Consider the following 8,854-nt stretch of genomic DNA (forward strand, 5'->3'; position numbering starts at 1 on the left):
CGTGCATGCTATTAAGTCATGTGATATTATCACTCTTGTTAGAAAAGTACAGTCACTGCACTATAAAGTTTTTCGATCAGCTAATAATTATTCATGTGTAAGTTGTTGACTAACGCGCGTTATCATGTCATGATATTACCCCCTTCATTAAGTCATTCGTTAAAATCTTTTTAAGAGCCCGGATAACCTTATTAATCGCTAGTTAATTATTTAGATATGAGTTACTTGCTAAGACACGTTTGCCTTCACGTCGCATGATATTTTCCCTCTGGTTCCTAAATTACTGATGCGCCCGCACAATTATATCCCACGATATTTTTACACTGTACCCTCTAATTATTCACTAGCATCTAACGCGCGCAAACCTTCATGTATTACATTATTACTCTCTTCTTTTTTTAGTTATCAGTAATATGCAGCACACACAGACCATTTCGTGATAAGTTCTTGTTACCATATTTTTATTCATATTTGACTTATGTACTGATGCACGCTCGCTGTAAAGTCATATGATATTATGCCTCTCTCCTTAGGTCATTATATCATGTCCCTTTATTTCTACATTTAAAAAATGTTTTGTGTGCAAAAGCCATTTGATAATAAGATAGTTTAAACGTCTAGACTACTTGTCAAGTTTTAAGTTGTTCGCTGATGCGCGCGCACACAAGTATATTCTATGATATTTTTAGAATGTACTCTTCAATTGTTTACTTTCAAGTTATTTACCGACGCGCGCACACCGTCATGCCATATGAAATTACCATCCTTTGCTTAAAAGGTTTTGTAAGTTGTTTAAAAAGCGCGCACCAATATATCGCAAGATATAGACCATAATATGATTAATTTTTTACCATGTACTTCTTCATACGCAAGTTGATTAATAATTTGTGCACTATTATATTATTAAACCTCTATATATACTTTCAACTTGTTTGCTAATGCGAACACTGTCATCTCTTTTGATGTTATTGGCATCTGGTTTTCCACACGCGCGTTTACCATAATTTCCATTATGGATGTTCTTATCACCCTCTACTTATTTATCAGTAGTATGCAACATGCGCAGGCCATTTAATGATACGTTTTTGTGACCCTCTTTTTATTCGTATGGTGCTTGTCTTATGACGCGCGTGCTATCATGTTATGATATTATGATATTTAAAGAGCGCGCACTCCATCGTATCGCACAATATTATTACCCTGTGATTGATGATATACGTACGGGTTGCTTGCTAAGCCGCGTTTGCGATCATGTCGTATGATATTTTCCCCTCTACTTTCTCAATTACTCGCAAGCTGGGTGCCGATAAGCATACGCCATGAAATACTGATAAGATATTACAAACATCTACTTGTTCATTGTTGAGGTTTTTACAGATATGCACGCGCACAGTTATATCGTATGACATTTTTACACTGAAACAATCATCATTTACTTGTATGTGGTTTACTCAGGCGCGCACATTATCATCTCATGACGCGTGTTATTATTAACCCCCTTACTTTGAAGTTATATGTAAGTTGTATGAAAGGCGCACGCACCATAGTATCGAATGATATAATTCACAAGTGGATTTGCCATCTTGTATTATGATATAATTGTTAGCCTCAACTTGTCTAATAAGACAATAATATCATTTACTTGTTTATTTGTATATTGCTCGCGGACGCGCGCATGCTATCATACCACAAGGTTGTATAAACCCTGTTATTAACCCTTGATATATTGCAAACGCCCGTTCGCTATCCTGTCGCGATCGCAAGATAAAACAACTCTCTCTCTACTCGCTAATAAGGTGTTGTAAATGCGTGCGTATTACGTTAATTTGCGATGTTTTTACACCATTTTAACTTTTTACCCCTTCAATTCACCCTCAATTCTGTAGTTATCCGACGACTTTGATATTTTTCAAACCCTTAGATGTATTGGATCAGTCTTTTGACAAGAAATTACGAGTGATATCAGCAGTAGATCCTAGTTGGCTATCTGATAGATTAAGTCTTATCAATAAAATTAAACCAAAAACTCTACATTTCTTTCTTTTTAACGGTAATGATCAAATGTGAAAATTGTTCAAAGTTAATTGTAGAACCACTGACAGCTTCATCTAGCAAAGTATGAGTCGGAGACTGCATGCCGGTGTTGTCCTCTTGAGGAACATTGGTGGCCCTTTGTACTGTATAATGACGGGCATAATTCTTGGCTAAATATGAAGTAGATAGCTGCAAATTAGACTTGAAATATACCGTGTCAGGAGACCATGATTGGGAGCGTACACAATTTCATTATATTTGTGGAACGGCGTTTTCACAGACCGAGTTACTTTTTAGACAGATTTTCCCGCAAAACCAGACCTTTCCTGCCAATCACAATTCTTTGCATGAAAATTACTACCAATGGGATTGAGAATGGTCATGCACGCAAGCCAAATATTATTTAAGAACTCGTCTAAAAATAGCTTGATCTGCGAAAACGCCGTTACGAAGACCTAGCACATTTTCCCTCCGAGATGTACATGACGAGACGATAGTTACCATATTATTTCTCTCAATTTTTTTTCCATATTCCTGCTCAAATACGCTCTTTTTAAGAACAAAACAAATTATCGAATCTTTAGAGTAATGTCAGAATTTGTACCAAGAGTAAACCAAACGGTACGACCGAATTATTATCGTTTGAAAATTCATTTATCTGAAGCATCCTTGATTGTCGTGGTAGGATTTTTAGACATAGGTATTGACTATTTTCTCCATTCCGTAGTGCAGTACGTTTGGGGGGTTCTTTACATAAAAGCAATTCAAGTTAATTACTCTTGGGACCCGTACCATCTTTCAGTGAACTGGATATCCATTGTTTTAATGCAAATAAAATTCGAAAATGAACTTTATTATGGGATTGGTAAAAAAAGCGAATAGCCGACGGTTATCCAGTGATCAAAGGTGGTTCATAAATTTAAAGTCAGAAAATTGAGATTTTCATACCTGTGTATACCGCAGCAGCATTTCCCAAGACCGCGAAACAAGATCACCAACTGTTCATGGAGTAAGTTGTGTTTACCGGTCTCCGCCCCCACTTCCTTTATAGGCGTTCTTTGGAGATACCGACTAAGCAGACTACGAAAAAAGGTCGCGTGTTAATTCTAGCAGTAATCACTAGTTCCCAGTTCTAGGTCACGAAACGCTTAGAAAGTCGAGCGTAGAATATTCAAGAGAGTTATCGTTCACAGTTTGTGAGATTTTGAGAATGATGTTATTCACTTACAAAGTACATACCTTTTAGCCTCTCTGATAGCAGAACTCCCCCTTCTTCAACTCCGGAAAGCTTCGATCTCTATCGCTTTAAAAGCAATCTTTTTCTTCTTTTTTTTCAACTGAAAGGAAATATAATTTACAAAGTAACCTTAACCTCTTAGTATTTTATCATACCGGACCCTGTAGCGAATAAAGCACAAAATTATTTCTTGGCATTTATCTAAGTTATTCCATGATTTTTTTCTCATATATCACTATCCCAAACCCCAATCGAAAAACTGGAGTTGAAAAAATGTGTAAAGAAAGACAACGATTGCTTTTGCAGCATATTTTTCCCAGTACTTTTTGTTGGGTATTCCTGGAGTATTGTTAAGTCAAGCTGCCAACCCTAGTTAGGCACCGTAAAGGTACCAGAGAGTACGTCGGTCTCAGTTTGGATTAATGATCTCCCCGATAAATTGGTTGCAGGATTAATCTGTATTAGTATAACCCAACTAGTGGACTAATGCAAATCCTGCATTTTAATTGGCTACGCTACTAGAGGACTATTGGTAATAGTCCTCGAGTAGCGAAAAGCGTGACGCTTTCTGTCGTTTTATTCCCAAATAAATATTCCTTCAACTTGCATTTGCTAACTTTATAATTCTCTTTTCTGTCCGACTTGTTGGGTGATACTAAAACAGTTAGACCCTTCGCCCGCAAGGGCTACGGGTGCCGAATGGGCTATTGACCCGTGGCCCTTGAGGGTGAAGGGGTCTAATTGTTAATTATTCTCTGATAGTAAGGATTTATCCTAACTTCTATTAATTATTTCCGCTCTTTCTTCCTACCTTGTCAAGCCACGCCGCTTTCAGTTGATTGCGATGTCCAATACGCTTGTGCGCTTCCTGGATAAAGGGGGTTGAATAAAATGTCTGTGTCTTACTAAACCAGTAGACACTGACTAGTTAAGTTAATTATTTCTCGTTTGGTGGTCTTGGATTTTCCAGTAGCGCTGACTTGCGAAACAAGTTTTAATGACTTTACTTTGACTTTCGTTAAAATAAGGGATTCGCTTAACGATTTTTTTCTGGTACGCAGGCAGAATTTTTCACAGCCAAGACCTCTTTCCTTTGCTATTTGAATAATCACCTGTAACAATCTCTCAAAAGCTCCAAAAGATCAAGAGTAGCATAAATGAAATATCATTGGCAATATAACAGAATCTATAAGTCATTAAAAGTATAATTAAATTAAATGTTAAGTTAAATTATGCAGGCGTGGCGCGCACGCGCGGGCGCTCTCTCTCTCTCTCTCACTCACTCACACACACTCCACACGATACACCGATACACACAACACGGACACAAACGAACAAAACTGATACGTGCATATACAATAAGGGAGGGGGGTAAAGATACGGCTCTTGCAGAGAGAAAAGCAATTGAGCCAGGCATTTGGTTCCAAAATCTACGTCTAGAGAAAAGAATTGGGACATCCGTTAAAAAGAAGGAAGACCAAGAAATTCAAAGTAAAATGCCAGCAGAAAAGTTCCAGTTTCACTCGCGACTTCATGAAGGTAAAACGTAAGATGTGAAAGGAAGGAGAAGATAAAATTGCAGAAGATAGAAGTGGCTCCCCAAGTGTAGATGTTGCTCCACACCACAAAGTAAAAATTGTCGCTTTTGAGGTGATTTTTAAGTGTCGCCGGCACAAAGAGGCAAGTAACCAAACCACCAACGAAGGGAAAATGGAGCAGTCTTGCTTACAGTTGTAACTCTCCATTTAATTCCATTCGGAATTAGGACGCATGCACATGTTAATCCGCGCTCCTCACTCGGATTAGGCGAATTCCTTTGTAACGATGACAATCGCGCAAAGAAAGGACGATATCTTGACTAAAAAGAGAAGGCAAAAGAGAGTGCAGTTACACTTACAGCGCATCCTGAATCATACAAAACTCAGTTCAAATGAGAAGTTATCTTATAGCAAAATACCGTTCTCAGAAGGCATCACTGCGTGAATGAAATGCAGAATTAACCCTGGAATTTGAGGCAAACATATCGACAAACCCACCAGAGCTACCAGAATGGATACCTACAATCAAAATGCCTCCGAAAAAGTTATAACCCATATACCATGATGAAGAACATGTGGCAAAATACATAGACATCCAGATGAATCCGCGCGCGTGATCGAATTGGGAATCAGTGAAAAAAATAAACGAAGGCAACAATCAGAGGAAAAAATCCAGCCATTACAGAGAACCGTCTCATTCGTGGTTTAAATGTTGATGAAGAGTTCATGCTTGGGATTAGGTAGTTAACGACGATCCATCCATTTCAATGACGCAATGATGATTTCTCATTGTAGTGGACAGACAGACGATAACGATGAAGATGACAATTTATTGGTTTCTTTTCAAGAAATCAAAACGTACGATAAAATGCATCTGCAGACGAAATTGACGAAGGTGTAGCGAAGTAATAGATATGTTTTTCCAGGTGAATAGACCTTTTTACCGATACGGCGGCCATTTTGATTTCTATTGTTTCGAAAGACATTATGGGATGCCCAGGGGGTAAATACGAATCATGACCGAAAAATAAAGGAACATGAGAGGACAAAATCCACCTGAATATTGCGCGGGAGAGTCTGATAATTGTGAGGCAGTGAGCTGATTGACGTTTTCGAATCACATCGAACTTACGATCAAAGGCTCCCAAAACTTAGAAACTTATGTTTGTCTGCAAGTATCGATTGTGATGCTTTCGATTTGGTAGTTAACGACGATCCATCCATTTCAACGGGGTAATGATGATGATTTCTCATTGTAGTAGACAGATAGACGATAATGATGAAGATGACAATTTATTAGTTCCTTTTCAAGGAATCGAAACTTACGACAAAACTCCGATGCAGATGCCAAGGTGACGAATGTGTGGCGAAATAATGGATGTGTGCGTGTGCGGACTTCAGCATCCAACCGAATCGCGAATCTTGGGGGAAAAATAAACGAACATGACGAACGAACGTATAATCAGTGTAGTGTCCACATGTATCGATTGTGATGAAATTGAATTAGGTAGTTTATGACCATCCGCTTACCTGTAACTGAAAAAATCGTTTTAAAGGTGTTTGTAAAGATCATGACAATGATGATTTTTCATTGTAGTAGACAGATAGACGCCGGATTTATTAGTTCCTTTTCAAGGGATCGAAACTTACAACAAAATGTCTCCGATGCAGATGCCACGGTGACGAATGTGTGGTGAAATAATGGAAGTTAGCGGACTTAAGACATCAAACCAAATCGCGAATCATGGCGGAAAAATAAACGAACATAACGAACGAACGAACGTATGATCAGTGCAGCGTCCCACATGTATCGATTGTTATGAAATTGAATTAGGTAGTTTATGACCATCCGCTTACCTGTAACTGACAAAATCGTGATAATGGTGTTTGTAAAGATCATGACGATGACGATGACGATTTCTCATGGTATTTGACAGGTAGACCATAATGATGAAGATGACAATTTGTTAGTTCCTTTTCAAGGGATTAATACCTGCCATAAAAGGCCTCCAATGCACACACGACGGTAACGTCGGAAAGTGCAGCGAAATAATGAATGTGAGCGGACTTAAACATCCTGATGAATCACGGCAACCGAATCGCGAATCATGGAGGAAAAAGTAAACGAACATAACGGACGTATAATCAGTGTAGTGTCTGCATGTACCGATTGTCATGAAATTTAATTAGGAAGTTTATGACCATCCGCTTACCTGTAAGTGACAAAATCGTTATGATGGTGTTTGTAAGGATGATGATGATGATGATAATAAACATAATCATCAACATCATTTTTATGATAAGCTTGTTGAAGGTGATAATTTCTCAGTGAAATAGAAAGACAATAATGAGGATGATGACAGAGTGACCGTGTCATGACAGTAAGTGTGGAAATAGGATCATTGAGAATCATTGTGTTCCAAGAGAGATCATGAGCAATGCTTCTTTATCAGAATTGGATTGCATGTGTGCATGTGTTAAACAGAGAGTAGAAATAGGCAGATATTGAATCAGAGGAGAAAGGAAAGCTCAAGCAATCAGGTGTAAAGGAAAGGCTCATCAAGAGATTGTAAAGACGAAAACCTACCGCTTAAGAACGGACAAAGATATATAGAAATGGAGTTGAGAAAAAACTTAAATAGGGCTGTGGAGCAGGTCGTATGTGAGTGACAGTCTTCCAGGGGAAGCGTTTGGACCATTAAAGATAAGACGTTAGGGGAAACGAAACATAAACAGATTGCCGAATAAATCAGTCGAGATTACTTATTAAACGCTTTCCTTTCACCGATGGGCATAGCACTAGAAAAATGAAATAAGGACTGGAGTGCACAAAAAGGTAAAATAGGAAAGAAAAACAGAGAAAATAAAAGGAGTAGCCTCCTTTTCGATGCCTACAACTGAGTGATGAATACCAGCAACTGAAAAAGAGATTAAGAGATGAAACGCGGTACAAAAGCCTCATAACAGGCTGGCAAGGGTTAATCTGGGAGGGCTCAAGGAGTGAGAAAAAAGAATAGAGAACGAAGATGCTTCGGGGTGTCTCACCAATCAGTGTTAAGCAAGTCTATAGAGGAAGAGCATAGAATTCAAAAGGATCAGATTTGCAGCACCCCAACAAGGGGAAAGGCAAAATCAACCCAAACTCCGTGACAACTGATGCATTGAACATACAAGGGAAGGATAGCCTGGATTTGTTTAAAGAGAGCAGCAGTATACGCAGTTCAGTTTCCTCTCGTCTCACTGGTATGGACTGGTCAACTATGTTCTTCTAACTTCATGCCCTTCTCAGGTAATTTCTTTACTTGAACTGGAGTTTCCGGTGTGAGTATTTCGCGAATTTTAAAATTGTCATTTAATTTCTTGGCATCCTTCGACGATTGCGTCCGGCCGATGAAACTTTTATCTCTAAACTTGGCTTGCTTTGAATCCAGCTTTCTTCTGATTTCCACACTTTTGATTTTTGTCTCAATCTTCTGGTAAGTGCAATCATATCTGCATTTTATTTCGCCCATTCTTTTTATTTTCCAGAGATGAAATAATCGTAAACAGTTCATGCGATGTCTTCCGCTCTCATTCTCATCCTTTCTGGAATTCATCTCTTCTCTTTCTTCTTGTCTTGATTGTACTTACATCACTGAAATCGTTTACATATACTGTTTTTATTAATTAATCAGAAATCAACTGACGGTATGCGACCAGCCCATGGAACAGCAAGTGTTTCATGAGCTCCCGCACTTTATGTTATAATGATTAAGTTAATGTTTCAATTAATGATCTCTAGTATTATGGTTCTAAACTGTTCGAGGATCTTGTTCTCATTTTGTCACATTTGTTCTGTTTCTTTTTTCTGCTACACTTTATCTTGATATGTTTCTTTGTTCTCCAATTTTCTTCATTCCAATACTCCTGATGACGCGCTCACTTGTCCTTAAATGAAGGGAAAAGTTTAATTTCTGAAATCGCAAGTTCGCAGCTTTTCAGTCGTGGGGGCTTGTTAAGGGCTGCCTGTTTGTAACTTTTAGCTCATTTGCTGCTTGTTATTCAA

The 8,854-nt window shown here is 38.3% G+C and overlaps 1 long non-coding RNA gene across 1 annotated transcript; it reads right to left on the bottom strand.

The window, feature by feature from the left end:
* Nucleotides 1–1,871: 1,871 nt before the first annotated feature.
* LOC137982839 (uncharacterized) lies at nucleotides 1,872–3,373 on the bottom strand. Its single transcript, XR_011118835.1, has 3 exons — nucleotides 3,274–3,373; nucleotides 2,983–3,114; nucleotides 1,872–2,204 (listed from the first exon to the last, which is right to left on the bottom strand). It is a non-coding gene; the product is annotated as an uncharacterized lncRNA (long non-coding RNA).
* Nucleotides 3,374–8,854: the final 5,481 nt, after the last annotated feature.

Source organism: Montipora foliosa, chromosome 13, assembly GCF_036669935.1.
Source record: "Montipora foliosa isolate CH-2021 chromosome 13, ASM3666993v2, whole genome shotgun sequence".
Taxonomy (NCBI): domain Eukaryota; kingdom Metazoa; phylum Cnidaria; class Anthozoa; order Scleractinia; family Acroporidae; genus Montipora; species Montipora foliosa.